Here is a 7,052-nt window from a genome sequence, read left to right on the forward strand (position 1 = left end):
CACGTGGCACACCGACGAGAGTCTTCTCCACATCAATATCCTGGAAATGAGGGCGGTGCTTTTAACGTTGCAAGCACTGCACGATCACCTCCCCCAGGGTACGATTGCCATTCAGTCCGACAACATGTCGGTAGTCTGGTACTTAAACAAGCAAGGAGGGACCAGGTCTTACCCCCTTTGCAGAGAGGCCATGAAGGTATGGGATTGGGCGATTGCTACCAAACGTTTCCTAGTGGCAACACACATTCCGGGGAGATACAACGTGATAGCTGACAGACTGAGCAGAACTATTCTCTCCCCTCACGAGTGGTCCTTGAACGACAGAGTAGTAACACAGATTTTCACGAGATGGGGAGCTCCTTGTTGCGATCTTTTCGCAACTCCCATCAACGCCAAATGCCAGCAGTTCTTCTCTCTCACCACAGTTCCAGGGGAGATCCCCAAGGATGCTCTAGTCCAAGCTTGGCCCCCCGGTCTGCTATACGCTTTTCCACCGGTTCCCTTCTCCCCAAGGTGATTCAGAAGGTGATTCGCTTGGAAAGCAAAATGATTCTAATCGCCCCATACTGGCCCCGTCAAGTCTGGTTCCCCTTTCTTCACAAATATGCATTGGTGGGTCCCTGGTTCCTGGACCAAGTTCCGGACCTCTTGACGCATCAGTCAGGACAGCTCCATCAGTCCCTCCATTCATTGAAGTTAGCAACTTGGCTACTCCTCTTCCAACCATAGTTAGGAGCCATTCTTTCAACCCTGAAGTCATGCATATTTTGTCCTCGGCCCACAAGACTTGTACTAAAAAGATGTACAGCAGTAAATGGAAGAGGTTTGCTATTTGGGCCCAACTCCGAGGATTAGACCCTATGACAGCCTCGGTGTCAGAGGTTCTGAAGTTTTTAGCTTCCCTGTTCAACCAAGGTTGTTCGGTGTCTACCATCAAAGTTCAATTGGCTGCTATTTCCAATTTTCATGAGAGCATAGAACCACCTTTAATGAGCAACAAGTTGTGCAAAGCTTTAATTAAAGGAGCTTGGCTTCTACGGCCCTCTATATCTCATCCTGCGCCACCGTGGGACCTTAACGTGGTGTTAGGTGCATTAACCTCATCTCCCTTTGAGCCGGCAGCAACCTGTGACTTAAAATTTTTTTCCTGGAAGACTGCTCTTCTAGTTGCTATTACATCAGCCAGACGAGTTTCAGAACTTCAAGCCCTATGTGTCAAACCACCATACCGGGTATTTCACAAGGATAGAGTATCTCTTAGACCAAACCCATCCTTTATACCAAAGGTTTGTTCTAACTTTTGTTTGCAGCAATCACTGGAATTACCGTTTTTTTTTTCCCTAAGTATTCAAACAGAGCTGAGTATACCTTTCACAGCTTAGACGTGCACAGACAACTACGTTTCTATTTGGATAGGACACGCCAAGCACGAAAATCAGATCAACTGTTTGTGTCCTTTTTGGATAGTAAATTGGGCAAAGCCGTCACGAAAGTCACTATTGCCAAGTGGATCAGAGACTGTATCAGTCATATTTATCTCATTTCAAATAAGGAGCTTATAGTTCCAGTGAAAGCTGATTCTACCAGGGCTATGGCCACTTTGGCAGCCTTTCATTCCAAGCTCTCTATTAGTGACATTTGTGCGGCTGCTACGTGGTCTTCTTTACACACCTTTATTTCTCATTACAAATTGGATGTGGCATCTAGGGGTCGAGCTTCCTTCGGTTCCATGGTTCTCAGGAGCGTTTTCCAGTGAGCCACCCAGGAATTAGGTGCTAGGGATGCTGTCCCATCTGTAGAGAATGTAGGCGAGATAAGAAAACATTACATCTTTTAGTTATGTACTTACCATAACTTTAGATGTATGGGATCCATCTTGCCTACATTCCTAATAACCCACCCTCCTTCCCCCTGCCTCGTAGACCAGAAGAGACCGGACGATCCGAACTCAACTTCTTCCTCTCTTGAAATACCTGGCAATGTTATAACAACAGTCTATGTGTGTGTGTGCATGTGTGTGGACAAACAAGATCTGGGGAAGCAGTAGTGGTGCATGCTGGGATACGAGGTAACTCAGCCAATAAGAGACTGCGTTCTATTGTATAGCGGCCGAGTCGGAGCCGAGGATCGGCTCCGAACCCATCTGTAGAGAATGTAGGCGAGATGGATCCCATACATCTAAAGTTATGGTAAGTACATAACTAAAAGTTTTCATTGTGAGACTGCATTGCTTTGTTTAACAGATGACTTAGTGTTTGTGCTGTAAAATACAAAATAAAACTTTCAAATGAAGTCCAACTCATCATAGAAGTAAAGCAGTATGCACATTAGTGTTTATGGTAAATGGAGTGGAACAGCCAAGTAATGGTTCATTGGAATGGCTGCAGAGGCTCCATTCAACCATTATTTTGTCAGGGGGGAAGGGCAGCAAACTCAGACAGGCCCAGCTGAACTATACTTCCCAACTGTCCAGATTTTCAAAGAATGAATAGATTTTTGCTTCTTATTTTGGTTTGTTCTTCATAAAATTTGTAGTTTTCTGGCAAATCATTTAGGAATTAAGTCACTAAATAATAAGTTTCAGACTTCATAACCTTCAGAAAAATGCATGTTAAAGTAAGAGCTGTTCTATCAACTGTCTCAATTTATACAAGAGCAATTTTTAGTATTGTTTATATGTGCCCCCAATATATTTGGCCTTGTTCAGATTTACTGCATTAACAGGTTGAGAGGTACATGCAAATAAATTGCTTTATAGAATTAGGCATAGCCAACCTCTCAACTGTCCCCAATTTTGGCTCAAAATGTTGCTCTTCCCTAATAATCCCTCCATAAAATAGCAATTTTGGAAGAAAACATGGAGGGTTTACAATTAAGAAATAACTGTAATAATCAAAGTTATAGATTACTTGAAATGCATGTAGATTATTTTATTTTGTCAGCTGCTCAAGGTAGCAGTACTAATATTAAAGTGTCCCTTCTTTGACAGGTAGCAGCTGTATTGTGTGTCTATTTTATATTTTTGCATCACATTTTTGGTCCATTTTTCATAAAATTGTGTTTTTGGCAAATTAGTGACAAATCACTAAAGACTGAAGTTAGAAAATGACAGACATTTGAGTTTCAGATTTTATACCCTTCAGAAAATTCATACTAATGCAAGACCTATTCTATTATCTTTCTAAGTTTATTAGAGCAATATTTAAAAATTGTGCTTATTTTTGGGCCTTTGTCCCACTTCTGTGTATGGCTTTGTCCAGATTTCTTGCTCTTGAGGTTGAGAGGTATGACAAATGTGTCAGGGCCATCACAGTCAGCCAGAGAGATTTCAAATTGTGACATGCTTGTTGCACCCCACTCCCCCATGTAGTGACTCTGGATGTGTCCAGGCAAGGCAAGGAGTAGTTGTATCTACCTTGGATGGGGAGGACACACTGCATAAGTACTACAGTGGCTTTTCATCTGTCCTTGATTTTGCAGAATGGTCTGGTTTCTGTCATATATTTTTGTACTGTTGATTTATGCTTATTACTCAGATTTATGCTTATTACTCAAAGTGCCTGTTGCTCTGTGTTTAAGTAGCAATGCTTTAATGACCATAAGGTAAGCTTGTCTGAGATCGTAAGATGTAAGTAAGCTTTAATAAGCATACTGTTAAAGAATTGCCAACATTGAAAGCCTTTCTGTTGTTGCCATGCAGAGAATACTTGACTAGATAATGTATAAGCCTTGGGTATTAAAGGACAGGATTCCATTATTTTAAAAAGCTCATTACACTTGTTGGAGACTTCCAGTCATCTCTACAGACTTTACCCGTAAACTAAACAGAATGCCAATCATGTGTGGTCCATAACCTGTACAGTAATCCTTTAAGCAATGTATCTTGAGCTTGTTTCTTGTTTGCTTTTCATTTTTACTTTTATCATGTTTTCCCCATGAAACAAGTTGTCAGGCAGCAGGTCTTTTTGGATAAGAAACATTTTTACAAGTGGGGGCATCACATAGATTTCTACTTTCAGCATGTTACTTGGTACTTTAATAAAGCTGAATATATTATAATTAGAACTGCAGTGCAAGGAGAAGTGGTTTGAGTTGAGTGCTTCTGGTTTTCTTATACTTGATTTTGACTGGCATTCCAGTAATGTATTTAAAAAGTAATTTATTTTTTCATGCCTCACAACCTTTTGTTTCCATCTAGATATTAAGTAAGCTGTCATACAGCCAATGCATTGAAATATTTTTATTCTTCTACACTTATTTTTGTCTTGATTGGACTTTCATAATGATGGTTTGCCACCCAGGGCAGCGTATTTAATTAAAGTTAGTTTTTTGTGGTTTTGTGCATAGCTCCTCCCCTTTCTGGTTGACCACACCCCTTCCCTTGACCCCACCCATTCAGCTGTCTCCTGCAGCCCCCCTGTGATTTGAAGTCACCAGCCGCCACTGGTTCTGTACATAGCTAATTCTGGTGGTTGTGTTCCCATACATGACTCTAGTGCTAATTTGGCTAGAGACCTTTCTGTTGTTTCAGAGAATGATGAAGAATCTAATGAGGATAATGGTGACCTAGCTGACACTGAGTCCAGTCCAGTCACTCTGATTTTTTGGAAGGTGACCCTGAGCTTAAGTTCAAACAAGTGATCTGATGTTGTCAATCTTCATTCATTCTTGACAGATGGGTTCGGTTCCGACGTTTAGGAACCGACATGGCTGTTATACAGCCAGCCAAAAAACTCTCGAGCTAAGGCTTTACCCACAGTACCCCTCTCTCCATTACTTCAGATCTCATTTTCTGCTCTGAAAATTATACGTGTCAGCTGATACTCTCAGCTAAGTGCCTTAATTATTGTTTTCTATTAGCGATTTTTGATGAAAGTCTAGCTGTATTAGTATATTTGATACCTTTTCTCTATTTTCTTGAGTGTGTATGTGCTTTATGTATTAATTTACCCACCCCCTTTACTTAATAGTATTTCTCGTTACCATCGTTGGTAACTTGTTTTTCCATTCCCTTTTTACCTTTTGCTAACTCTTGGATACCATCGTTGGTATCCTTTCTCTTCCTTTCCTTACCATTTTAGGTAATTTTTTTGTATACCATTGTTGGTAGGCCTTTACTTTAAAATGTTTTTTTCTGCCTTTTTCATCTGTCTGTTTTGAGTGAGTGTGAACTTGAAGTGGCAGATAAACAAAACGGGACATCTGGATTTAAACAATGTCAAGACTGTGCAGAAAGATACCCAATTCAGATGGGCATCTTTTCTGAGTATACTGTTTGGGTGCACCCCATCTTGACACTACATGTAAGATTTGCCAGGGTTTCAGTGCCCATACACTGGTGGAGTGAGGCAATAAACTTATTTTGAAAGGCTTGCTAAAATGCACCTTCAAACAACTCCTCTCTAAGCCTGAGACATCTAAATTGTCATAACCTGACCCTAAAAAGAGAAGCCATTGTGTGCCATCCTCACCATCGGCACAAGACTTAAAATTGCATATGTCACCAGTTCCATCTGTGACTTTGGAATCAAGGACAAAAGCACCTAAAATTACTGAAAAATTACCTTCAGCACTGACGGTTCAGTCTTCATTGGTACCGATGGTTACTGCACTGATACTGCCTACTTCTGCACCAACCACTGCTTCGGCACCAATGACCTCTTCGGCACTAACAATTTCTTCTGCACCAGTTTCACTCACCTCTCATTCGGTTCTGGCTCCCCCCTCTGCACAGCAATCTATAGTGCCGAAAGTCAAGACATTTATACCTCCCAGGACTAAGTATTCCCCCTCTGTGGATCCATTCTTTGATCAGCTCCCCACCCCTTTCATTGATAGGTCAGCGTCTCCCATGGGAATGTCAATCTGTTCTTCCAGAACTCTTTCTGAAGTGAATAGTATTCCCCCTCTGTGGACCTATTCCTTGGTCAGCTCCCCACCCCTTTCATTGATAGGTCAGAGTCTCCCTTGGGAATGTCAATTTGTTCTTCCAGAACTCTTTCTGAAGTGGATGTAATTAGATTGGTGGACCAGCTTTTGGCAGCTATGGGTCTTCCCGCACCAAAGCAGACCTCTCTCGCCCCCGAACCAAGGCATATTCTCCTAGGAGTCCACCAGACCTTCCTCCTTCAAGCTCCTTCCAAGGTTTGGAGCCCACCACTTCGACTTACCTGGTACCAGCTGTCTTGGTGTCAATGGTGGACCTTACCTCAGCACCAGAGTTGTCTCTGATGTCCTTAGCATCATTGGATTCATTGCATACCTGGGACCATGGTATGGCTGTCAGTTCCGAGAAGTTTTGTATGGTTTTGGTTATTTCTATGGCACCGTCTTTGGCTCTCAGTACCATGACAGTTTCAAACCCTACCCCCCGGCTCCATTTCTTGTCTTTCTCAGTTCCAGGCTCCCATCCCTCTTCAGGTGGGTCTGCCTTCCAGATCATGGAGAGAGCTTTAGCCTCAGCAGGCTCCCAGTTGGCTCCTTCTACATCGGAGTGTCACATTTATGTATCCTCTGGTTCGCAGCTGTCACAATCTATCATGTCTGGACAGTGGCATAGGAGCTGCAAGACATCCCTGTTCAGGGTCCCTCCTGTTCGGATTCTTCCTGAGGAATTCCCACTGAGGAGCCACTCCATAAGAAGACTTGCAAGAGGAAGCATCTAGATTCTCCAGAAGAATCTGTCACAGAAGACACAGATTACGATGAAGGAGAAGGTTCCCCTCATCACCCCTGAAATCCTGAAATAGAGGGGTGATTGGAAGTCCTCAAACCCATCTTCTGAGGAATCTGTGTTCTTGCAAGCTTTTCATGCCTGCCCATCTACTTCCTGGGTGACCCCATTTGCTGACAATTAAATTAAGCTGATTGTTCAGCAGGCATGGAAGGCTACTGATTCCATACAGCCCATTCCCCAGAGACCAGATAAAATGTTGACATCCCCAGAAGACCAGCCTCATTGAACAAAAGGTCTAGCAGTAGATTCCATGGCGGTGATGGCGGCCACCAAAAAGGAACTTGCCGAGGAGAGTTCTAATGTCCATCCTCCTAAC

This window comes from Protopterus annectens, chromosome 10.part0 (genome assembly GCF_019279795.1).
Source record: "Protopterus annectens isolate FY-2018-M chromosome 10.part0, PAN1.0, whole genome shotgun sequence".
Taxonomy (NCBI): Eukaryota; Metazoa; Chordata; order Ceratodontiformes; family Protopteridae; genus Protopterus; species Protopterus annectens.